General features: G+C 52.6%; 1 protein-coding gene across 1 annotated transcript in view; it reads left to right on the top strand.

Moving 5' to 3' along the window:
* Positions 1–240: 240 nt before the first annotated feature.
* PAG1 (phosphoprotein membrane anchor with glycosphingolipid microdomains 1) overlaps positions 241–26251 on the top strand; it is a 114730-nt gene continuing 88719 nt past the window's right edge. Inside the window, exon 1 of the mRNA XM_080647100.1 lies at positions 241–493. The gene's annotated coding sequence lies outside the window, so the exon portion shown is untranslated. The remainder of the gene's footprint in view (positions 494–26251) is intronic.

Here is a 26251-nt window from a genome sequence, read left to right as displayed (position 1 = left end):
CCCGGGTAGCCCCGCCCCCCGGTGACGTGCCGCCTGGGCCCGGCTCATGCGCATTCGCGCCCGCGCCTCCCGGCCGCTCCTCCCCGGCGCTGTCATTCTCCGCGGCGCGGCGCCCAGTGCGGACTGCGGTGCCCGCTGCCCCTCGCCCGCCCCTCGCCCGCCCGGGCCGGCTGGCGAGCTCGCGATGTGACCGAGCCTGGGAGCGGGCGGGCGGCTCTGCGAGCAGCAGCACCTCAGCTTCTGTCTGGCCGCGTTCCCTGCGGAGCCGCGATTCCCTCGGAGCAGGAGACGCACACCAGGGGCTCGGAGCGCGCCCCCCGGGCCCGGTGCCGCCGCCGGCGCCGCCGGGCACCGCGGAGCCGAGGCGGCTGGTGCAGAGCGGGGCCACCGGCCGCGCGCAGCCGAGCGCGGTCCCCAAGAAGGCACCCAGTTCGCTGCGTCCCCGCGAGTTGACTGCAGTTTCCGAAGTTGGAGGGAGCCGTGCGGAGGCGAGGTTGGTTGTTATCATCTTCGTGGTGTGGGAAGCTGGGGTGGCATCTCTTGTTAGCCGGGCGCCAGCTTGGGGAGGTCAGGGTGCCAGACGCGGACACACACGCGGGAGAGGCCGCGGCGTAGCAGCCGTGCCAGCTGGACACGTGCAGCGCGAGGACAGGTGCTCGCGGGCACCGCGCCCGCTGCTCAGGGCACATTCCCAGCTTCTCCGAGGTATGTGCGGGGGGGAGGGGCGCAGGGGCCTGTCACCTCTGTCCTAAGTCCTGGGGAGCCTCCTGTAATATCCCTGGGTGCCCTGGGTCTTTGGGGATGGGAGCTATGCCCCAGGCTTCCCGCGCACCCCACTTCTCTCTTCCCCTCGGCAGAAGTTGCCAACGTCTCTATAACAGCCCAGGTTTTTAAGGGGAAAACAACTTGAATGTCAGCCCAGCGTTTTGTGCTATAAGGCGAATGACATGGGAAATCTGCTGTGTTCTGTGATTTCATGCACTTTAAGCAAGTCTCAGAGGAGCAGGATACAGATGACACTTGGGCTTCACTCTGACGTCCTGCGCCTCTTATGTAAGCCTCCGTGGGACAGCCCTGGCTCCGCGGGGCAGCAGCTGCGCCGCCCGCTGCATTTGTTCTAAGGTCCAGCTTGAACAGCGTTTAATGAAAATCCTGACCGACACTCAGCGCGCTCTTCAGGTTGGAGTGTCTTCCCCCGGCAGGGAGCAAGCCAGCAGAAACCCAGCATATTTTTCAAGGCAGCTCCAGGAATTAGACAGAGTCGTGTTTTAAAATAGTACGCACTGTCAGCCCGTGGAGGCCTGTGCACACTCCCCTTTGTTTTAGAGAAAGTGAAAATTGGTCCTGCCAGACAAGTGTGGAGTCTGAAAGTTAAGAGCACTGAAGGGCTTAATTATCCTAATAAACAAAGAGCATGATTTAGAGGTGGCTGCCTTGTGCACTTTGAAGGATAGACTTTTTTAACCTTTCTTTCTCATCTCTTCCCTAGAGATTCCTTCTAAGCAGATGGGTAGATCTTCATCATTGATGTTTAATATTTGAGTTGATCAAATTTGTAAAAGGATACTTTGAAGTACCATATAGTACTGTGGTGACTAAGACAGTATTAGAAATAAGGAGACTATTCAGATTATTTGATGTAGTAGTCATTAGTTTAACCAAACAGATATAATTAATACTGCCCTAATATTTATCTACTGGTATCTATCTATCTATCTATCTACCTACCTATGTATATTTTTTAATTTGGACTTATAATAATTGTTTAAATCAAAACTCATGGGTACATTTTAATGTAAGACTTATTTGGGTAATCTTTAGAAAAAGAAGCACATTTATTTATGGTATTCCAGCATAGAATAAGATGAACTAGTTATAGGTACCTCATTTAAAAACATACAGTTTCTTTGAAGAGTTCTAAGAAAATATACAAAATATTATTTCAAAGGTTGAAAAGTTGGTCTAGTCAACACACTGTGGTTTGTGAGACCATCCATGGCTTATATCTGAAAGAGATACACCCAGGATTGGGATCCCAAGCAGGTTGACTCCCCAAAGCACTTGCATAGTTATGGGGAGGACGGAGCGGGGCAGGTACCTAAACTCTGTGCCTCAGTGTCTGTGAAATGGGATGACAGCAGCTCCTCCCTCATTGACTTGGGTGAGGGTGAGTTATAGACGTGAAGCTGTTGAGCCAGTGTCTGGCCCATGAAACTGGGTAAAGCGGTCAGTCTTACGAGAGGACATGGGCACCTTGGACGACACGGAATGGCGGCTGACGCAGGTGAACGGAGTCAGTTCACGTGTATGACAGGGGAGGGTATAAGCATTTACTAGACGCCTCTCCGGGAAGCAGACTGGCTGGGGTTTGACTCGCCGTCTCCACAATTCCTCTCCGAGGTAGGTGACTCCATGTCCGCTTTAGAGATGGGGAAACTGAAGCTCAGGAGATCAAGTAGTAGAACTCAGAGTGGGGATCTTAGCCTGCATCTGTCGTTTCACACCCTGTTGTTCTAAAGCTGGCTGCCTCAACTTGCCCAGTGCTGCCTCCATCTTCCCTCCTCTCATCCTCGCAAGAACATAATGAAATAAGTGCAATATTATCTTCAATTTACAGATGAGGACATTGAGGTTGCACATTAAAGTATGCAAAGTGCTAAACAGCAATCACAACCTCGTTCTCCGCGGTGGGGAGCTTTGCTATTATCGTAATTAGTGTTTAGTAACTCGCCCCTCGCAGGTGAGCGAGGTGCCAGCAGGTGCGGGGGTGCTCCCTGCAGTGTGAAGTGACTCTGTGGCTTTTTACTTCCTTATTGGTCCATGGGGCAAGTCAAGAAAAGAAAATGGGTATGAGGTTGCAACTCACAGTGGAGGATGGGGCCCCCGGTTGGTTTCCTGCCTGCGGATGGGGCTGCGCTGGTCCAGGTGGACTAAACCACGGTGGAAGCAGCGATGCACCCACAGTCATGCCATCTCCGGCGAGACTAGTCCCAGCGGAGAGCTCCCAGGGCAGACCGAAGCCCTGGCACGGTGCCGCACATTGTACTGTTTGTTCAGAACTGAGGTGGCTGTGCTTCACCTTAAATAAGCTTCCTCTCGGCCTTTGCACCTGGTCTGGGAGCAGCGGCAGGGCCCGAGGGAGCAGCGCTGTGTTGAAACTGGTCACAGCCCGCTGGCCGTCCCACCTGAGCGCCAGCGGCTGGGCCTGGTGGGCAGGCCCGTGCTTCGTGGCTTTCTTCCATGACCATCCAGATCCTACATAATGTTCTGGCCCTTGGTGAACACTGCCTCTCTTTTCTAGGCATTAAAATTGAATTATTGTATGAGGCACATGGCAACAGACCACTTACAGACTGATCTAATATTAATTGCCCCTCTGGGCTGATGCGACCTGCCCCTGGGGGTACTTCCAGAGATGTTCCAAGCCGGCTTTCTCTGTCAATAATCAAAACTCTCTGTGCGGTGACTGCAGTTAGCGATGCTGTGTTGCAGGTCTGAAAGTGGCTAAGAGAGTAGCCCTCACGAGTTCTCATTACAGAAAAGGGAATCTGTAGCTACGTGGATGTTAACCAGACTTGTGGTGGTGGTTACTTCTCAGCAGATACAAGATCGATGCATTAGGTTGCATGCCTGAAATTAATATACGTATGTTAAATACCAATTGTATCTCAAAATAAAATAAAAGACAAGCTCTCTGGGAGGGAGCTCAAGGGAAGGACTCCGTGTGCTGGGGACGCACGGCAGCAGGGGTGCCCAGAACCCTGGCTGAAGCCGCTGAGGCTCGCCACAGCTCTCTGCTTGCCCCTTCTTTTCAGAGTTCGCAGACCCCTTTTCCTCAGTCAACACTTAGGGCTCAGATGCTCCTCTGTTGTGGTGGTTCTGTAGTAAAATCTCCCCCGACCCCCTTTGTCACTTCAGCCGGACCCACACTGACTTTTAACCAGCTCCTCAGAATTTACATGTGGTTCTGTGTTCTTTCTTGTCTGGTCCTCTCCTTGTTGGCTTCTCTGTGGCCACCTCCAGACTTCCCCCTCACTCTCCCCCGGCGCCGCTTCCTCTTGCGTCAGCATGGGCGAGGAGTGCCGGCTGCTCTTCACATGGACATAAATGCACGCCTCGCTCACTCTCTCCCCCGTCACCTACAACTTTGAATTGTCTGCACTGTGCGCTGAGGGAGTCGGGAGCCGATTACATTTCAGACATCCCTGAGCTCTGTGCTGGTGTGTGTGTGTGTGTGGTGGGGGTGCTTTATACAGGTTTCTGATTATACAGGCAAGCGGTTCCTGTGCACATGGCAGCGTGTCCCTCAGGCTGGGGCACTGTGAGCCTGAGAGCACAGGGTAGGTGTGGGCGGCAGGCAGCTCCGAGTGTGACTTACCTGCTGCATGTCCAGTCCTCCCTGGCTGTACCCTGGGTGAGAACGGGTGTGATCGCTAACACAGGGACTCACCCGGCCGGCTGTCCAGTCCTCCCTGGCTGTACCCTGGGTGAGAACGGGTGTGATCGCTAACACAGGGACTCACCCGGCCGGCTGTCCAGTCCTCCCTGGCTGTGCCCTGGGTGAGAACGGGTGTGATCGCTAACACAGGGACTCACCCGGCCGGCTGTCCAGTCCTCCCTGGCTGTACCCTGGGTGAGAACGGGAGTGATGGCTAACACAGGGACTCACCCGGCCGGCTGTCCAGTCCTCCCTGGCTGTACCCTGGGTGAGAACGGGAGTGATGGCTAACACAGGGACTCACCTGGCCGGCTGTCCAGTCCTCCCTGGCTGTACCCTGGGTGAGAACGGGAGTGATCTCTAACACAGGGACTCACCCGGCCGGCTGTCCAGTCCTCCCTGGCTGTACCCTGGGTGAGAACGGGAGTGATGGCTAACACAGGGACTCACCTGGCCGGCTGTCCAGTCCTCCCTGGCTGTACCCTGGGTGAGAACGGGAGTGATCTCTAACACAGGGACTCACCCGGCCGGCTGTCCAGTCCTCCCTGGCTGTACCCTGGGTGAGAACGGGTGTGATCGCTAACACAGGGACTCACCCGGCCGGCTGTCCAGTCCTCCCTGGCTGTACCCTGGGTGAGAACGGGAGTGATCTCTAACACAGGGACTCACCCGGCCGGCTATCCAGTCCTCCCTGGCTGTACCCTGGGTGAGAACGGGTGTGATCGCTAACACAGGGACTCACCCGGCCGGCTGTCCAGTCCTCCCTGGCTGTACCCTGGGTGAGAACGGGAGTGATGGCTAACACAGGGACTCACCCGACCGGCTGTCCAGTCCTCCCTGGCTGTGCCCTGGGTGAGAACGGGAGTGATGGCTAACACAGGGACTCACCCGACCGGCTGTCCAGTCCTTTCTGGCTGTACCCTGGGTGAGAACGGGAGTGATGGCTAACACAGGGACTCACCCGACCGGCTGTCCAGTCCTCCCTGGCTGTGCCCTGGGTGAGAACGGGAGTGATCGCTAACACAGGGACTCACCCGGCCGGCTGTCCAGTCCTCCCTGGCTGTGCCCTGGGTGAGAACGGGAGTGATCGCTAACACAGGGACTCACCCGGCCGGCTGTCCAGTCCTCCCTGGCTGTACCCTGGGTGAGAACGGGAGTGATCGCTAACACAGGGACTCACCCGGCCGGCTGTCCAGTCCTCCCTGGCTGTACCCTGGGTGAGAACGGGAGTGATCGCTAACACTCACCCGGCCGACTGTCGTGCTAAGAACTCTACCTCAGCATTTACTTTAATCCTCAGAGTGAACCTTATAGAGTAGTTACTTTATTGTCCTCTTTCGCAAAAGTGGAAACAGAGGCCCAGAAAGGTCAGCACACTTGTCCAAGGTCACACTAGCGAGTTTTGGAGCCGCGGGTGGAGTCAGGGCTGTCCGAGAGCCCTGGGCTCCTTACACAGCATCTGCTGCCTCCAGCTGTGGTGCCTCCGTGGCAGTGAAACTGTTCACGGGTGTCCTAAGTAGTGCTTCTGAAAGTGGTCCTACACTGTCCTAGTCCCTGCATTCCCCGGGACAGGGCTGTGCCCGCCGGCCTGCCCACGGCCAGCAGCTGGCATTGACTGTCATCGCCTGTCTCTGTGGAGGAAGAGCTTAAGCTTAGTCCATGCCATGAGCTTAGAAAAGAAACCCAGAGGTGCACGTTGTGAAATGGGAAGCAGGAAGCCTGTGGCTGGCACTGGGACACCCCGGAGGGCCGTGTTAACTTAGCTGTTTATCTGGGTTTGGGGTCACATACTTGCGTCATTCTCTTTAAAGAAAGGAGAAGTGTAGAGTCCTGAGATTTTCTCAAGTGACTAAAAAATTGGGGGGGTTATGTAAGTGAAAAAAAGGTCACAACCAACAGCGTCATGAGTCATTCCCAGGGACACTGAGGCCTTTGCAGTAAATGAGCGCACACGCCCGGCAGTAAGGCTGCAGGGTGTTGCGGGGACGGGGAGCCTCAGACCTGTGCAGCGGTGCCCCTCTCTGACTACAGGCAAACGCAGAGTCTGAAACCCACTGGAAATGTCCTCAAAACCCGGGTCCTGAGCTCCACCCCCAACTTTTTATTTTATTTTGCTCAGGAGGCAATATTCATTCAGTAAGTGATTCATATCCCAGGGCTTGAGTTACTGTTGTTGAATTGTTACCATATTTTAGCATATCCTGTGATGTCTCATGCACGCGCCCTCCTTCATTCTTTCAGGGCTGTGGAGTGACTACTTAGGGAGAATTCCGCATTCTAATTGCAGGCTGTGTTCAGAGGACAGGGAGGCTGGCCTGACTGGGAGCCCTTTCCGTAAAATGCAGAGCCCTGGGAACCTTATGGAGGAGCCGAGTTAAAAAAATGTTTTATTTGATCAGCAGCAGCTTTGCACGTTTCTCTCCCATCAGCCGCGTTCTCGGGCGTCTGGTCCCACTGTGTTCGTGATGGGATCACCATGCTCACGCCCTCGGCTCGCTCCAGCCCTTCTCCCCACTGTGCTCACCCTGCGTGGCCCGCTGGTCACCCGCTGCCGACACTGCTGGGAACATTGACGGGCAGCTCACGTTGTAAGTCAGAGTCAATAAAGCCACACACGGACCATGTTTAATTAACAAAAACTGCGGTCTGTAGCATGGCTGCCCTCAGGACGCCACCACCTCTGCGTTCCCTGTGGGAGCTGCAAGCCGAGGGCCTCACTGTTCTCCCCACACCTGCCACCTGCCCAGGGGCCTACCTCTGCTCCCGTCCTCAGTCCTCAGCCACCTGCCCGCAGTGCTGGGCAAACCCGGGGGAGTGAAGTGTCATTTCTGCCCGCACCAGGTCCCTACCCATCTGGCAGATCTGCCACCAGGCGTGCTGCTGGGCGAGGCAGCCTCAGCCAGGAAGGTTCCCCCCCTGCCCTGGAGAACCTGGGTCTCTGGAGGGGAAGAGACCAGAGCTGGGGGGGGGGTGCACCAGGGCGGGAAGTGCTGGCTCCGCAGGGTCCCTGGCTCCAAGGGGCTCTCCCTGAGGCCTTGGGGCTGGCTGAGGGTGGAAGGCAGGTCGGAGGGGAGCAGCAGCCATGGGAGCGGCTGGCGGTCACTGTTCTTACGGTGGGAGCAAGTACAGTGGCGTGAAGGTGCCAGAGAGGGCGGCTGACTGGGACAGCTGGTCCATGTAGCTGATGCGTGTGGCGTGGCGGGCGAGGCTGGAGGTGCAGAGTGAGGCTGCAGCCACTTCAGGAAGGGGCGTCAATGGTTGTCCTTTTAGAACGATCACTCTGGGTGTTTTGTAGAGAATGGGGGCGGGCGGGGGGGGGGGGGGGCGGGCGTGCAGAAGAGAGAAGCCTGCAGCGAAGCTGTTGAGTCCCCATGCAGGTTTAAGGTCTGAACTCAGAGTGGTGGGCGGGGGAGAAAGAGTGGGGGCCACTTTAGGGGGACTCCCAGGCCTTTGGCTTGAGGAGTTAGATGGACAGAGGGGCCCTTGGTCCTGGAAGCAAACACAGAGGCGGCACGTTTGCAGGGGAAGATGATGAATTCACCTGCGGATGCGTGGACATGACGCCGGGGCTGAGCCAGGCGGTGGCACCGGCCTATGGCTCTGGAATTCAGGACACAGGCCGAGCGGAAACAGGCTCGCTTGGGGAGGTGCTGTTGAGACGTGCCCTGCCGGGGAGCATGCGCTGGCGCAAAGGAGGTGGGACGGTCATGTTCACCGAGAGGAGGTTCTGCCAGGTGCGTGGACGCAGAGCTCAGAGCCAGAGGCAGAGCGGCTCTGCGGGCTGGAAGCCAGGTGCGGGGAGGGTGGGGTGGAAGTGACAGGCAGGGGCAAAGGGGCAGGGCTGACTGTTCCCTTGCTTTGTCCCACAGGTGATGGCTGTTTCTCCTGTGGCTTTCAGTGCCTGAGCCTATGTGGAAGGAGGGTGGGAGTGGGGGTAAAGGAAAGGAGTGAGCAACACAATCATGAGTGGAGGGCCATCCTGGGTCTCAAGCTGCTTATAGGATAGAATTGCCATTTCTTGTTTTTTCACTTATTTTTTCTCTTTCATGGAGAAAAGTGGGCACTTGGTAAACTTGGAAGAATGCAAGAGTCACCTCCTCGGTGCCCCAAATGCTTGGTTCTCCGGAGCCGGCACATCTCACTGCACGCGTGCACGCGCCCCCAAAAGGGGACGTGGCAAACGGCAATATTTGACAGTTTATGGAAACTGGGCTTTCCCCAGGGCATAGCGTCCGTGGAGGTTTGGACCTTTGAACCAATCCTTTTATAGTTATTAATGCACGTCTTGGCCCGTTGGTGTATTTGGGGGAGACTGAGCGTAGTTTCCCATCATTTTCACTGCCTCAAAGCGGCCTCGTGAAGTGATAGACAGCCTGGAGCGTGCGGCTGTGTGTTCTAGCTGATACCATGCCGCTCAGTCCTTGCCCATCTTGTCCTTTAATTCGACCCAGGGAGCTGCGGCAGGGTTCAGGTGACTGCGCAGAGACGGCAGCGGGGCGGCTGAGCTCCTGGGGCCCCTGACGGGCATCTGACTTCGAGTTCGGGGTCCTGCCACCCCATCGCAAGACCTGTGTCTGCGTGAACAGCTGCTCAAGAACAATCAGGGGGTGGAATATTTAAGAGACTTTTTGATTAGTCTTCTCGAAGCACCAACATCTACCTGTGATGGGCCACAGGTTACTTATGCAAATGTATGTGATTAAGTCAGACCGGGGGACAGTCTTCTCACAAATGAGCATCTTGTTTTTGTCATTATCTTAAAAGCTTTAAAAAAGCATCTGAGTTATAAAATGAAAGGATCGCTTATTCTAAACTTTGTGCTACAAGGGAAATTGATGTTTTAGGTGTCGTGATGGGTGCTGTGCGTGAGAAGCACGGTGTGTGCAAGCGTGCGTGCATGTGTATGAAATAAAAACCAGCCCAGTCGAGTTTAATCTATCGGCTTTCCTCTTATGATATTATTCTCGAATTCTCCAAATACGTTAAGTGGTGGAGCTTGCTTTGTCTTGCCAAAGCAGCTATCATGTTACCCACTTAATGCCAACGAGTTCAAGCATTTGCCTTTTTCTTAAGCAGTGTAAAGCGATACAGGGCAAATCTGAAATTTTAGTTTTATAACTTGTATTTGGCTCCTGATATTCTATAATTATGATTTAAGTAACGTTGCTACTGTTGAAGCAGAGATTTGCTGTTCATATACAGTAATATTAGAAGCATGAAATGTAACAAGTTTTATGACTGAAAAGTTTATGATGCTACATTTTATTTATTTTAAGTTCATCTTTTGCTTCTTTATTTTTATATTATATCTATTTCACACAAAAAACACCTACGAGCCTTACTAAATGGCAGTTTCCGGATGAAAGCAATTTCTAGAAAGTGGCAACATGCTGGTACCCAGCGCTTATCCTTAAACCTCAATTTCAAGCTTCGTGGCGCCAATTATGCATTTTAGCTTTATTAGGAAAATTTGAATCCACAAGAGCTTATGCATTTGTGACATTCAGTGGTTTGACTTTTTGTTATTAGTGCTGACTTTTTAAAATAATCACACGTTTGCACATTTTTTACAGTTTTTTAAAAATGTTAGGGGGCCATCAGAGTTGTAGTAATTACCTTTACACATGGTGTATTGTGGCAGCCTCACTCCGTGTAGCTGGGAGATCACAATATAGGTGTATGCAATTGAAATAACAATATGAAGTAATGTGGTATTTTAGATAAGATTTTGTATTTATAATAACATGTGAAGAAACTCAAATGAAGTAAAATGAAAATTAATTTGGTCATTTCATGCCTCATGTGTCCCCATTTCATCAAAAGCAAATATGAGCATCCAGGGCTCAGTGGTGTTCGGTCAAGGCTCACTGTGCTGACATTCCTCTCAAGATGAATACCTACGCTGCGTTTCCTACTAACCTGTCCATGAGTGTGTATTTTAATATTATGTCGTAGGAGTTCTCACTTTCTAAAAGAGTAATTAAACTGCCCTTTTTTCTTCCTATTGAAGTTTATTCAGACATTTTTGTGTTATGTGTACTTGACTTGAGAGAATGTCTAAATTAGTCATCCAATTTGAATATCATAATTATGTGTGCAGTGAGGGCTTGATTGACTAGGGAGCATTTGCATTTTAGCTCTTAGTGGATTTAGGCATTACATACTTAATATTTCAGAGTCCAAAACCTGCTTCCGTTTACCAACAGGCACACGGAGATAAATGTAATCCTTTTAACAAAGAGAATTTAAACGATATGCGCCCTTTTCCAGTGTTAGGAGTTGGCACATACCTATCTACTGAAGCGTTTTCTTCCATGTAGCAGATCGAGAAGAAATGTAGACATGCCTAGCATGGTGTCGCTTGTAGTGCCCCAATGGTTGGTGTTGAGATTAGAAATATACGCCTTTGTTTTTCTTTTCTTTTTAAAATTTTTTATTATTTTTTAAATATATTTTTATTGATTTCAGAGAGAAAGGGAGAGGGAGAAAGAGAAGGAAACATCAATGATGAGAGAGAATCATTGACTGGCTGCCTCTTGCATGCCCCATACTGGGGATTGAGCCCTCAACCCAGGCATGTGCCCTTGACTGGAATCGAACCCAAGACTCTTCAGTCTGCAGGCTGATGCTCTATGCACTGAGCTAAACCAGCCAGGGCTACTTCTTTGTTTTTCTAAATAAAAAATAAAGATGTTTTGGAATAAAGTATTATGAATCTTGATAGACATTTAGACATATCTGGAGAGTGCCAAGAATATGTTCTCTTTGCTTTATTATATAACTGCAGGCCCAGTGCACAAAATTCGTGCACTGGTAGGGTCCCTAGCAGCTGCCAGCTGGGGCTGCTGCCACCGGCCAGGGCGGGGCTGGCCAGGGGGAGGGGCCGCAGGCAGTTGACCTGCTGGCCCCACCCCCTAGCTGAACTCCTGGTCGAACTCCCAGTTGAGGGGACAATTTTCATATTAGGCTTTTATTATATAGGATAGTCACTCTGCCCAAAACATACATCTTGAACTTTAACCTCAGTGTGAAATGCTCAATATCGCCAAAGTAGAATTGAAACTAACAATGTGGAGTCTCGTGAAGAGCATGCAATATGGGCTTTTCGGGCTCTGGGCTGGGACATCTGAAACAGGGCTGCTCAATGCGACGGCTGCAGAGGAAAGTGAAACACTGAAGTGTTCAACTGATGCTGAATGTCACGGTTTCTGCCACCACAGTTCTTAACCTTTCCAATGGGCTGAGTTATTTGCTCACAGTAGCAGGTCAGGAACTGAATTATCAGAGAGCTTTTCTTTTAACAAATACTCAATAGCATTTTCCAGCTTGTTCTCCTGGATACAACTCGAAACAACACGCAGTGTTTCCCTCTGCTGTCTGGCAGCCCCGGGCTGTTTGGCACGGCCTCTGCTTCTCTTATGTGTTCCCCAGCTCCTCGTATCCTCACCATGGCCAGCCTTGGCTGAGAACGAGCCTTTTTCATCTCACAGTTACAAAGAGAGGGAACCGATCTCTCCCTGTAGCTCTCCCTGTCATGTGCCAAGGCCTGTGGTCACAGAGTCACCACGTGCTCGTCGTATGCTTTTCCTTTCTCAGTGTCCTCACTGGCTTCCGGAAGCAGAACAAGGCTTCGTTGAGATGTGAACCCATCAGCTTGGTTCCATCTGCCTTGCACTCTCTTCAGAGCTGTGGTTCTCAGCCAGGGTGACTGTGCCCCAAGGATGCTGGGCCCTGTCTGAAGGCATCTTTGGGTGTCACAGCTGGGGAGGGGGCACAGCTGGCAACCGGTGGGGGAGGCAGGGGCGCTGCTTTCATTCTGTGCACAGAACAGCCTCCGGGGAAGAGGCTGGCCCGAGGGCGGAGGTTGGGAAGCCTGATCTAGAAGGTAGGAAATGTCGGTTAAGTTTGCTGTATACTGTTTAAGCAAATGGAGATGTGACAGGTGACTCTGGTGAAGAAATCATTGCAATTGATGCATTCGTTTATTGAACACCTACTAGGTCCTGAAGACACGATAGTGAAGACTGTGGCATAACCCCAGAGCGAGCCCAGGAGTTTACACTCTTTGCAAGACGACTGGAAAATAAAATACTGCAGCTTAATACAATAAACCCTTTGAGAATTCAGCTTTTAGAAAGGTAATAGGTAATTAGAGGACCTGCATAGTATGTTAAACAGAAATCATTGAGATTCCATTGGCTAGATATGGGGGAATATCTGAAAGAAATCATGTTCTCTGTCCAGATGTGAAATTGCTCATTTTTCCTTGTAATCATTAATAGGTCCCATTTCTTGCCCACCTCCTCATTTCCAATGGTATTAATTTGAAATGTCAGGAAAATACCAGGCGGTGTTGACAACTAGGTGTTACTTTAGAAATTTAGGATATTCATTTCTTTTAACATCTTCATTGAGGTACAATTTACATGCCATGGGTCTCCCATTTTAAGTGTATAATTCCATCTGTCTTACACTCTCTTTAGAGCTGTGGTTCTAATGTGATTTTTAATAAACGTACAGAATTGTGGAACTATCAGCACAATCCTTAGGAAAAATCCTACGGATCACCCCCAAAAGATCCGCTGTACCCATGTGTGGCACTGTGACGGCCACAGGCAGCCCCGGCCACACTGACTTTCCTGTCTTTTTCTCTTTTATGTCTACACTAGAGGACCGGTTCACAAAATTTGTACACGGTGGTGGTGGGGGGCGGAACCCCTCAGCCCAGCCTGCATCCTCTTGCAATCTGGGACCCCTCGGGGGACGTTGGGCCTGAACCAGCAGTCGGACATCCCTCTCGCAATCTGGACGCTGCATGCACCAGTGACCATACTTTTCATGCAGGTGAAAGGCATCTTGCTGTTGTGTGAGCAGCTACATTGTTTTGCCCTGATTATAAAAAGTAGCACATAACATGATCCTTCTGAGGCAGTAGTACCACTTTCCCCATCTTATGGGTGGAAAAACTGAAGCAGAGAGAAGTTAAGTAACTGGCTTTGTCACACAGTTGTAAGTGTCGGAATCAGGGCTGACCCCAAAATGTGCAAGCCAGAGTCCACACATGTCATCACTGCATCATCCTGTTTTTTCAGTGTTAGAGTAGCCTTGTCAGGTTTTATTTTTAAATCTAGAGGCTGTTCCCAATATAGAGGGTAAGGTCCCTAGGCCTGGCTGGCGATCAGGACCATCTGTGGGGTGATCGGCGGGCGGGATGATTGGGAGGCCCCAGCTGGCACCTGCCTTGGCTGGCGGCCTGGGGCTACCCACTGGCCAGCCTCGGCCCCTGCTGGTAGTCAGTGCGTATCATAGCGACCGGTCGTTCTGCCATTTGATCAATTTGCTTATTAGGGTTTTATTATATAGGATTTCCATCGCTATAGATCTGCCTTTTAGAAAACCTGTGGACATTTCATTTGGAACATTAATTTTTACGCTTAAATGTAGTTAGCTACCTTCTTTCTGAAGCTCAGCACCACGTTCAAATTTGTCATGTACCTGTGCCACAGCCACACTGCGGTGAGGCGTGGGCGCGGGAGCTGTTGGAGCCACAGGATGGGTCAGGTAGGACACGAAGAGGAGAAAGGCCACGGGGTCACGGCAGCGTCAGGGCCACGTTTCGTGTGCGGCGTAGGAATAGCGTTCTGCCGCTCCGTCTTGTTTTGTTGCCGGTGAACTGTCCACTGAGTTAAACTTACAGAAATGAGGGAGAAGCAGAGGCCGGGCGCACACCTCCCTGATGTGGGGAGAGAATAGACGGATTAAAGCCAGAGCGTTTCCCTGTCTGGGGATTGTGTCAGCTCAACAGTCCCTCAGCCAAAAGCAAACCCTTTGGGGCCAAATGTCTTTGAGAATTCAGCTCTCAGAAAGGTAATAGGTGTGTTCACTGGACATTCAGCAACACTCCCACGGGATTCAGGAAACACAGTAATTTCTGTGGCGAAGGAGATGAATATTCACGTTTTCTTGGACGGAAAAGACCAAATAACCTCATGTCCGTTTAGGTCCGTTTTTTGGATCAAATTTATTTGTTAGCAAAGGCACAAAGAAACTGTTTTCAGGAAGTTTTGCATTTCAAAATTATGGATAAAAGTTTGTGAACCTGTCCCAGTTTATCCCAAGATATTTCTAATAATCGTCCCATCCTCTTCCTGGCTCCGGCCCTCCTGTCTCCTCTGCCTCTCCTCACCTCCCCGCCCCCCGCCAACCCCCCCACCCCCCCCCCCACACACACTTCATACAACTTAGCCATTGGTGGACTTGTCTTTCTTTCACATCATTAACTTCCCATCCGACTTCACAAATGCCAGGTCTGCTGTTCCGTCTGGGTGGGGGAGGTAGGTGTGGATGATGGCCCAGGCCTACGTGCCCTGTGGCTGTGGTCTCACCCTGCTGTAGGCTGCACTGTAGCCTGCTCACCTCCTCCAGCCCCAGGCCCAGGGCCCCAGGAGATGGAAATAGTTTTGTTGGGTCAAAAAGATGTCCTGGAGCCCAGCTGGTGTGGCTCGGTGGCTGAGCATCATCCCATGTGCCAGGAGGTCATCAGTTTGATTGCCAGCTGGGGACACATGCCCGGTTTTGATCCCTAGAAGGGGGAGTGCAGGAGGCAGCTGATGGATATTTCTCTCTCATCAATGTTTCTAACTCTCCATCTCTCTAAAATCAATAAAAACGTATTTTAAAAAATTAAAATAAAAAACAGATGTCCTTGAAGAAAATTCCTACAGTAACGATGGCAGCTGTCATTCTAGGTAGCCCCGAACGTGCGTGGTAACCTTCACACCCATCACAGAACCGTGGGCTGTGAGACTAAGCAGCTATAGGAAGAGATAAAAACCAAGGCAGAGAATCCACGAGAGTAAAGTCTCATATTTAGAATTCAAGAAAGATAAGGACATGCAGAAAACAGCACGGGTTCACAAATTAGAAGCAGGACACCCATCCAAAGCAAGACATTTCAGACTTGTTCCAAATTGTTAAAAAGTCGGCATGATTGCGTTCTATAATTTGCCCAGTGGTAATTCAGCAAGCCTCCTTCGTCTTCGCCATAAATTTCACCTCTCGGTTAATTTTTAGATTCCTTGGTGGTACTAAGCAAACTGTAGCTGTGGTCATGGCTTTTAGCTGGATTCCACACACTCCAAAGTAGCTACACGCCCATCAAGAAGGGGAATGCATATTTCAACCCATGTGTGGAATTTGCTTTTGTTAGCATGTGAGTGCTCACGCTCTTGGGCACTGTTCCTTAGGCAGAACATAAACAGGTTGGGGACCCACGTGCCAGCAAGGAGACACAATGTCTGCAAATTGGAGGGAACTACAGAGCATGTTGTTGCACCAGCATCAGAGGAAAACGGTGCGCTTACAGGGACACCCAAGAAGTGCCTTAGGAGGGCTGGGACCTCGCCAAGGCCAGGAGAAGTTCTTAAAGAGCTTGAGTCGGAAGTCAGCCAAGTGCAGGCGGCGGGGGTGGGGGGGAGGGGGGAGCGGGGAAGGGGGGGCGGATGCTTTAACGGGCACTCAGGTGCCGGTCCTGGGGTGACACTGAAAGTTCTTAATTCCTTCAAGTGGGACACCAACATTTCTGTCTAAAGACATTGACTTGTTGCCATGGTTGTGGAAATCCAGGACTTCATCTCAGGTGTCCAGGCCACTTCCTGCTCCAGCCGCAGCGACAGTGCCCTCTCCGGTCTCACAGCCTCTTCACCGTTCTCTCTCCTAGCTCCCAGCTTGCAAGACCGGTGCTCGCCCTATCTTGGGTTTGCACCTGTCTTCTCTCGCCCAGTGTCTTCCTGAGGGTGCAGACATTTCTGCTCGTTACCACATTTCCTGCTGACAGCCCACAGGGCCTCCTCGTGGCACAGTGTAGGTTCCTTCTCATTTCCAGAGCCCCCCACCCTCTCCGTGCCCTGCTGGTGTTTTCCCTCTGTTGGGGCTGGGGTGACCCCTCATCCCTGTCCCCTTGGTCTCTCTCCCTCTTTCTCCCCAGCTGCTTTCCCAGCCCTGGTTCTCCATCCTGGCCAGTGAGCCCATCACTGGCATCGTGGATACACAATGATGCTAAGGCCCGCCCCTGTGATTGTGATTGACGTGCTCTGGGGGCCTCGACCGTGGTTTTTGAAAACTTCCCGGCGATGCAGAACCACCAGTTTAGAGGTCATGACCCCACCCACCATCTGTCGTGTAGACAGTATGTCCTTGGGGAAGGAGGCACAGGGAAGTCAGAAGAGGAAGGGTGGGAAGAGATTGGATAGCTTCCTCATCCCTCTGTTTACTTCTGTCAGTGACACCTACACCCCTCACTGGCGTGGCACCCTCTCCCCCTTGGACTGGGCTCCCATCAGTAGATCCCAGGTAGTCACGGTGGCCCTGTGCCCCCATCAGACGTACTTCTGTCATGAGTGTCATGGCTGGGGAGCCACTGCTCCTTTTTGTGGGTCGCCCAGCCTGTGTGGAAATGGGAAGATCTCCTGCAAAGTCAGAAAACCTCTGTGGCTCACGTGTCTTAGGCGTGAACATGGCCCTACTCTCAAACCCACGGCCCAGGACCCCCCAGCTCAGGACCAAACCACGAATGCTTACTTCTGCTGGCTCTTCTGCTCTGAACAAAAGTTCAGTTTTGTTCCTTAAAGGGAGAGGTGAAGCCGCAGGGGGAAAACCCATATGCAGGGGACAGACTTGGCCTCACAGGTCTTCCTGGGTCTCCCTTCGCCTTGTTTCCATAGAGAAGTTAAGAGTGTTAGGGGTAGCTTTTCCCCATCACCCACAGACCTAGAAAACCATGTGCAGGCCTCACAGGAAATTAGGGTGCTTTCAGTGGCCATGAATTATTTATTTCTTAAGAGCCTCTTGAACCAAGAGTTGCAAAAATGACATTGAGGAGGTGGCGTGGGTGGGGGGGTGGTTGCGGAGGGAAAAGCACCCGGATAATTAGAAATCTCATTTAAAAGCTGCTTGAGAACACATTTGCTTCAATCAATCACCTGCCTGCCCTCGTCTGAAAGTGCGAGGAAGGTTCGGCTTTATTTTCTTCTGTTGATAGGCTATTGGGTGGATTTATCTGGAAGCCTCAGTTCCATGGTGGAGGTGCTGTTGGCCTGACGTCAGGCAGCTGCTCGTGTTCGTTTGTGAGGGCTCCAGGAACAGAATGCCGCAGGCTGCGCGGCTGGGTCTGCACACGCTGGTTTCCCACGCTCCGGAGGCGGAAGGCTCGGCAGGGTCCTCCGGGCCTCTGTCCTTGATGTGCAGAGGGCTGTCCCGCGGCTCTTCACCCGTCTCTGTGTGTCCCAGTCTCCCTCCCTCCTGAGGACAGTGGATTAGGGCCCGCCCTTATGACCTCATTCTACTTAATTACCTCTTTAAAGACCCCTTTCCAAGCACCCTCCCATCCTGACGTGTGCATTTTGACAAAACAGGTTTCAGCTCTTACACCCCCAGCCCCTAGGGAATATGTAGGGGGAAGAGCATGAAAAAAGGGCAAGAAGAAACTCTCCAGAGTGGGGTGTCCTCTGCCTTGTCGGCCACCTTCTGTCCGTCCCTGCAGCAGGCCCAGGGGGTGAGGGGGTCACAGGTGGCATCACCCAGGCGCCAGCCCCCACTGGACTCACGTGTCTTAGAAGTGAACATGGACTCAGCTGTGAAGTCCCTGCCTCAGATGTGAGTGCTGTTTGGACGAGCTTCCTGGACGGGGGCGGGGGGGGCTGTCCCCTGAACCCGATGTCCCGCGGCGGTGGCAGGCCCTTGTGTCTGCAGACCCCACCATGACGTCCCAGTGTAGATCGCTGCTTTGGAGGCTTCAGAACGAAGGGGAACACCACTTCCCGGGGTGATTCTCACCCGCAGCTCCCACGGCCTCCATGGGCTGTGTGTCCAGGGGTCACTCTGCAGCTCCCACGGCCTCCATGGGCTGCGTGTCCAGGGGTCACTCTGCGGCTCCCACGGCCTCCATGGGCTGTGTGTCCAGGGGTCACGGCTGCGACTCCCACGGCCTCCATGGGCTGCGTGTCCAGGGGTCACTCTGCAGCTCCCATGGCCTCCATGGGCTGTGTGTCCAGGGGTCACTCTGGGGCTCCCACGGCCTCCATGGGTTGTGTGTCCAGGGGTCACGGCTGTGGCTCCCACGGCCTCAATGGGCTGCGTGTCCAGGGGTCACTCTGCAGCTCCCACGGCCTCCATGGGCTGTGTGTCCAGGGGTCACTCTGGGGCTCCCACGGCCTCCATGGGCTGTGTGTCCAGGGGTCACGGCTGTGGCTCCCACGGCCTCCATGGGCTGCGTGTCCAGGGGTCACGGCTGTGGCTCCCACGGCCTCCATGGGCTGTGTGTCCAGGGGTCACGGCTGTGGCTCCCACGGCCTCCATGGGCTGCGTGTCCAGGGGTCACGGCTGTGGCTCCCACGCCTCCATGGGCTGTGTGTCCAGGGGTCACTCTGGGGCTCCCACGGCCTCCATGGGCTGTGTGTCCAGGGGTCACGGCTGTGGCTCCCACGGCCTCCATGGGCTGCGTGTCCAGGGGTCACTCTGCAGCTCCCACGGCCTCCATGGGCTGCGTGTCCAGGGGTCACTCTGCGGCTCACACGGCCTCCATGGGCTGTGTGTCCAGGGGTCACTCTGGGGCTCCCACGGCCTCCATGGGCTGTGTGTCCAGGGGTCACGGCTGCGACTCCCACGGCCTCCATGGGCTGCGTGTCCAGGGGTCACTCTGCAGCTCCCACGGCCTCATGGGCTGCGTGTCCAGGGGTCACTCTGCGGCTCCCACGGCCTCCATGGGCTGTGTGTCCAGGGGTCACTCTGCGACTCCCACGGCCTCCATGGGCTGTGTGTCCAGGGGTCACTCTGGGGCTCCCACGGCCTCCATGGGCTGCGTGTCCAGGGGTCACTCTGCAGCTCCCACGGCCTCCATGGGCTGCGTGTTTAGGGGTCACTCTGCGGCTCCCACGGCCTCCATGGGCTGTGTGTCCAGGGGTCACGGCTGCGACTCCCACGGCCTCCATGGGCTGCGTGTCCAGGGGTCACTCTGCAGCTCCCACGGCCTCCATGGGCTGCGTGTCCAGGGGTCACTCTGCGGCTCCCACGGCCTCCATGGGCTGCGTGTCCAGGGGTCACTCTGCGGCTCCCACGGCCTCCATGGGCTGTGTGTCCAGGGGTCACTCTGGGGCTCCCACGGCCTCCATGGGCTGCGTGTCCAGGGGTCACGGCTGTGGCTCCCACGGCCTCCATGGGCTGCGTGTCCAGGGGTCACTCTGCAGCTCCCACGGCCTCCATGGGCTGTGTGTCCAGGGGTCACGGCTGTGGCTCCCACGGCCTCCATGGGCTGCGTGTCCAGGGGTCACTCTGCAGCTCCCACGGCCTCCATGGGCTGCGTGTCCAGGGGTCACTCTGGGGCTCCCACGGCCTCCATGGGCTGCGTGTCCAGGGGTCACTCTGCGGCTCCCACGGCCTCCATGGGCTGCGTGTCCAGGGGTCACTCTGGGGCTCCCACGGCCTCCATGGGCTGCGTGTCCAGGGGTCACGGCTGCGACTCCCACGGCCTCCATGGGCTGCGTGTCCAGGGGTCACTGCTGTGCACAGTTCCCAGGCTGATGCTTTATTACTTGGTGCCGGCAGTCAGTTTCATCCCTCCGTTGATGTGTGCGGGGCTCAGGCCACCTCTGGGGGGTAGCATACAAGACAAAGGCTACATATTGTGAAAGCAAAATGTCCCCGTCAGTACCTGAAGTTGCACGGGAGCGAAAGAGGAACTTCGGGGGCGATCTGGAAAGGAAAAGAACGCTGCAGGTTTGAGTGCAGTTTAGAGCGTGGCTCTGCGGTGTGGTGAAAGCACGTGGGAATTCTGTAGGAACCTGGTCTGTAAGGTCTGGGACGTAGACATACGTGACCTAAAGGTAGTGTGTACTGCCAGTTCATATCAACAGCCATCTGTGATGTGGAGTCGCTGATTTCTAGACTTTGGGACGCCCCTCAGACCTTTGGAAAATGCTCTGTATGAGGTGCCCTGCTGTGCCTGCCTCCCAGCCCATGGGCTCCTGGTTCCCCCAGGGAAGGGAGGGCCGAAGAGAAGTGACAGAAATCCCCAGTGATTGTGAAATGTTTGCTTAGCCAGGAGCTCTCTGGGGGAGAAGCGGTTGGGGAATTCAAGATCATTAACGGTGATACCTCGTTGCAGTTCACTGAACGGCTATAACAAGTGTTCCACTTGCGCTGGCTAGTTTTTTTGTTTGTTTGTTTTTTGCCTTAAACTTATAAATCACTCGGGCTGCATGGGGCCCTTCAGGAAGGAGTTGGTATATAACTGTATACAGAATCACACCCAGTTGGAAGCCCTCTGCCATAATAGATATTGAGGAGTTTGGTTTTTATTTATAAAATGAGGTATTCAGGCAACATAAAGCATCTTCGTGTCTAAGGAGATGCCTGGTACTGAGGAACTTTGAGCTTCACATCATGCTTCGTCACTGACATCGGTATGTCTTCTTAGGAGCCCGGGGCACTGGATGCCTCTGTGTCTACACTGGCTTCTCTCACTCCGTCCTCTCTGAGAGTAAAGTCTAGCACTTTTTCATTGCTGAGCCCAATTCTGTTGTATGGAAATTCCACCATTGGCTTAGCCAGTCTCCTGCTGATGGCCGTTCGGGTTTGTCTCGCTGTTCTCTTAGGAACACTGTATTAAGAATACTTAAGGGTTTCCTTTAAAACAAGAGTCAGCAAACTTTCTCTGTAAATAACCAGGTAGTTAAATACTTTAGACTTTGTGGGGCAGGTGTGATCTCTATTGCTCATTCTTTCTTTTCTTTCTTATTTACTTTTATTTATTTATTTTTTTTTTACAACTCTTTATAAAAGTAAAATCCCATTAGCTTGTGAGCCATCGTCTGCGGACCCTTGCTCTGAGCTCCATGACGGGGCATGGAATCGCTCACCATCAGTTATGCCACAGTCACTTTAATGGGCAACGAGAGACTTTTTAACACAGTCCCGTCCGTTTCTCCTTCGACCAGCAGTACGTTACAGTGTCCAATGAGCCTCATCCCCACCGCAACCTAACGCTGTTATGTTGGTTAAATTGCTGTTGGGTGGGTAAGAAGCGGGATCTCACTGTGGCTCTCAGCCAGCATGTCTGAGTACCTGCACGTCCGGGCACCTGCATGTCCGGGCACCTGCATGTCCGGGCACCTGCACATCCAGGTACCTGCACGTCCGGGCACCTGCACGTCCGGGCACCTGCATAACCGGGCATCTGCACGTCCGGGCACCTGCATATCCGGGCATCTGCACGTCCGGGCACCTGCATATCCGGGTACCTGCATATCCGGGCATCTGCACGTCCGGGTACCTGCACATCCGGGCACCTGCACATCCGGGTACCTGCACATCCGGGCACCTGCACATCCGGGTACCTGCACGTCCGGGCACCTGCAGCAGGGCCTCCTCCGGCACACGAGCCACGCTGCCAGCTTGTGGAAGCCTCTCTGCCTTTTGCCAGTTCTTGTTTGGATTGTGTCTTCTTGTTGATATGTAGGAGTTTTTACATATTCCAGATACTATGTCATTGCTATTATGTGGTTCAAATATTTTCTCTTAGTTTTTTGATCCATTTTTTCTTTTTTTTTTTTTATGGGATGTCTTTAAAAACAACACAGCTTTATTGGGATACAATTCAAATATCATAAAATTTTCCCTTCTAAAGTGCACAGTTCTGTGCTTTTTTAGTATATTCTTAAAGAACAGCTTACCTTTAATGTAGTTCAATTTAGTAGTCTCCTATAAAATAATATATTTTTAAAGAATACATGTTTTTATACATAAAATATCTATACATAAAAGAATAGAGGTTATATCTTTTTGTGTCGTCAGAAAATCCTCTGACCCCAAGATTGTACAAAAGAATTATTCCATATTCTCTTAAAGTTTTATCATTTTGCCTTTTATATATAAACTAGAGGCCCAGTACACGAATTTGTGCATGGGTGGGGTCCCTCAGCCTGGCTGGCGATTGGTGGCAATCGGGGCCGTCTTGCCCAGTCCTGATAGGGGCCTGTCGGGGCTGGCTGGCTGCGGGGAAGGACCGCGGGAGGTTGGCTGTGGGAGCGCACTAACCACCAGGGGGCAGCTCCTGCGTTGAGCATCTGCCCCCTGGTGGTCAGTGCGCATCATAGTGAGCGGTCGACTGGTTGTAAGGTCACTTAGGCTTTGATATAGAGAGATGTTTCATTTACCTGAAACTGATGTTTGTGTATGGGGTGAGGTAGGATCTACTGTTACATGGGTAACCGCTTGCTCTAGTGTTTTTTGTTGTTGTTAATCCTCGCCTGCGGATATTTTTTCCATTAATTTTCAGAGAGAGTGGAAGGGAGGGGGAGAGACAGAGAGAAACATCAGTGTGAGAGACACATTGATTCGTTGCTTCCCACACATGCCCTGACTGGCGCCAGGGATCGAGCCTGCAACCAAGGTACATGCCCTTGAACTAAATTGAACCTATGATCTTTTAGCCTGTGGGCCAATGCTCTAACCATTGAGCAATCAGCTAAGATTGTTCTAGTATTTTTAATAATAATATTTAAGCATTTTAATAGATGTTGATGATTTGTTCTTAGATTAGGAGATATAGATACTTGGAAATAAGCCTAAGTAAACACTCACACACTTACTCACAGTCACATACACATATATATACTTTTTCTTCTTCCCTCTCAGAGATAATAAGAACCATTCCTTGGGGCCTGAACTGCTTTCATGTAATGCTGCCTGAGGATAGGAATGTAAACTAGATGACTTTTCACAATACTCTCAGCCCCAAATTTCTTGTTAGAATATGTAATTGTTATTAAATAGAATAAAATCTTGTTATTCAATAGCCCATATAAACCAGCCAGATTAAAAAATATGACTCGTAAAAGGAATTAGAATTGTATATTATTTTTAAAATCATAAAATAAAGGAAGGTAAGTGACCAAAATGCATGCTTTAGTTTTAAGCATTTGAAGACTCACGTGTACCTGACTGCATTAACACTTCAGTTTTGTGTATGAAGACCGACTCGGGCTAAACAGACCCAGACGTAGTCAGTGTGCTGGGTCTCTGCAGAGGATCGGCTTTGCCGCCCCGCTCTGTGGCGATGCTCGCGTGCACCGTTCACACCAGGGGAAGTGGCTCCACACCCTTCATTGCTGTCCAGGATGAATTCTCCTCCGCGGGTACAGGTAGGGCCCTGAGCTGTCTCCGGGGCAGGCTCTGCGGGGCCTGTACCCTGAGTGCAGAATGGGCCTGTACCCTGAGTGCAGAATGGGCCTGTACCCTGAGTGCAGAATGGGCCGTTGTTGTTCGAGCATTGGTCCGGTTGCTTGCAGAGCACAATGCACCTTGTCATGCTCTTGATGCTTCTGTGGGTTAATTTTTGTGCTGCTGTCACTTTGCTGTTAGTTTTCTTTCTAGGATCCTTTCTGCCGGGTTAGCTGTGAGTCAAGCTGGCTGATGGAGCTTAGTTTTGCTAAATCTGCAGAATGGCTTGTTAATCCTTATTTTACATTCCACGGAGCACTGTACCATGCAGCCTCCTTCTGTTCACCCAACGAGGAGAAGATGCCTGGGAAGTGATAAGGCGGCGAGTTTAGAGTCGACTCTGAGGAATCGCAGGGGCTTCCACCTGGCAAATGGCATCCGTTCAGAATCCTGACTCCACAGAATAATCCCACATAAAGGCCCAATTGCCCCAACTCGGAGCTGCCTTGGGGCATTTTAAAGTGCCTTTAGCAATTTGAAGGTTATTCTCATTTACATATTTCTTACGATTTGCTGAATCTTATTTGATTCTGACACGTCAACAAAATTTCTTCATAAGGGTAACCTTTCAGCTTGAACCCCCTAGAAAGGAATTCTGTTGAAAACAGACTTCATCTCAACGTGTTTTAGCTATGCCTTGGCCCGTCTGTTCATTTCACCTCAATTAAGGGTTGGTTAAAGGGACACAGATGTAATGTCGGGACCCGTCCTCCCTGTAATGTTGACTGTCACCCTTCCTATGCATCCAGTCCTCTTAACCCTACAAGGGTTTGTTTGGGAGAAAGGCTTTCGGATAAAGCAGTGCACTCACACACAGACCTGTGAAGCTGCTTGTTACAGATGCCTTCAAAGAACTACAGAAGCAGGAGCAAGACTAAACACCCCAGTATCCCACGTCATTGATTGCGAACCCTCAGCCTCCCAGAAGACGCCCCTTCCTTTCTTTTTCTTAAATGATCTGGCATGAAATGTTAAAATCGCCCGGCCAGTGTGCTCAGTGGTGGAGCGTTGACCTATGGACCAGAAGGTCACGGTTCGATTCCTGGTCAGGGCAGATGCCCGGGTTGCAGGCGGATTCCGGGTGGGGGGCCTGCAGGAGGCAGCTGATGAATGATTCTCTCATCATTGATGTTTCTATCTCTCTCTGTCTCTCTCCTTTAAGTCAATAAAAAATATTTTTAAAAAGAATTAAAATCACTTAGGAATCTTTGAGCACATTTAAAACATATTCTTTGTAGACTGGTTTTCTCTGCCGTGGCACAATTTATAGTTTTCCTTCAGGCGACGTCATAAGGATTTGAAACTCATTTCATGTAATGTTTTCCTACTTGGTGGAGCTTTTTCAACATAGTAATATGCAATTTCCGTGTTTGATAAGGTTTCTAATTTTAACCTCCAACCTCAAAATGGAAGGACAGACCTTTCTGCTCTGGGCAGAGGCGTCCATCACCTGCCTGTCCCTGTCATGTCCCCCGACCTCGATGGGAACCGAACACGAGAAGACCGAACGGTGCGGAGGAGGCAGAGCGGGTGGACCTCGGCGGCACCGTGACCCGCGGCCCGCTTTGCTCTTTGCCGCACGTGGCCCTGTCTGAGTGGGGAGCAGCAGTCCGATGCGCCAGCAGAAACAGACACAGTGACCCCAGCCTGGCCTCCGAGCCCAGGGCCAGAAAAGGGGCACCTGTGAGGCCGAGCACCCAGTGACACCTGCTGTGTGGCAGGAGACATGGCCCCCACTGCCGCTGAGGCTGACGGGCAGCTGGGACGAGGCCCTGCCAAGCCGCACCCACTGGGGGTGCCACCGAAGGCTGAGGAGGGCACAGCCAGGCCTCTGATGTCTGTTGGGGGGTAGCCAAGTCCGCCAGCTCCACCCTGTGTCGGGAACCACACGAGGAGGCTGCCCTTCACCGCCCAGCACCTGTGGGGGGTCAGTGGGGACACCTGGGGCGGGGAGGGCGTCACTGGGACACGGACCAGCGCCAGGTGCGATGGGAGCCTGGGCGCCGGCACAGCCTGCCTCTCCCTGGGCCCAGTGGGTCTGAGGAAGGCAGTGAGACCGTAGGCTCATAGAAGACCTGGAGTCTCGTCATGATACACCCAAATGTCCAGGTTCATACCAGGAGCCAGAAAGAGCACCGCGTAGGGTGATCCCTGCGAGACCAGAGATGTCGGTCACCGGGGCAGCCGCCACAGCCGGCTCCTGAGCAGGGACAGCGGTGTGGTGCCCGGGAAGCTGAACCCTCAGCAAGGACGTCAGCACCTGGGACCACAGCGGACAGATCAGTGGATGGGCGCGCGTGGGGCGGGGGGACCGAGGGAGCCAGGCCCTGGGGGGCAGGACGGCAGAAACCGCCCACCTGGCCTGGATGGAGGGAAGCCTGGACCAACCTCGGGAACGGGGCTGTCCCTCAGGACCCATCGCTCGTCCGGGAGGCCCAGGAGCGGGGGAAGAAGAGGGAGGCGCTAGAAAAGTACTTGAAGAACTGAATGGCTGCAAACCTGCCAAGTTTGGCAAAAGAGATAAATGTACAGATACAA

This window comes from Plecotus auritus, assembly GCF_963455305.1.
Source record: "Plecotus auritus genome assembly, chromosome: 11".
Classification (NCBI taxonomy): domain Eukaryota; kingdom Metazoa; phylum Chordata; class Mammalia; order Chiroptera; family Vespertilionidae; genus Plecotus; species Plecotus auritus.
The sequence above is the reverse complement of the archived record's forward strand: the minus strand, read 5'-3'. Positions and strand labels throughout refer to the sequence as shown.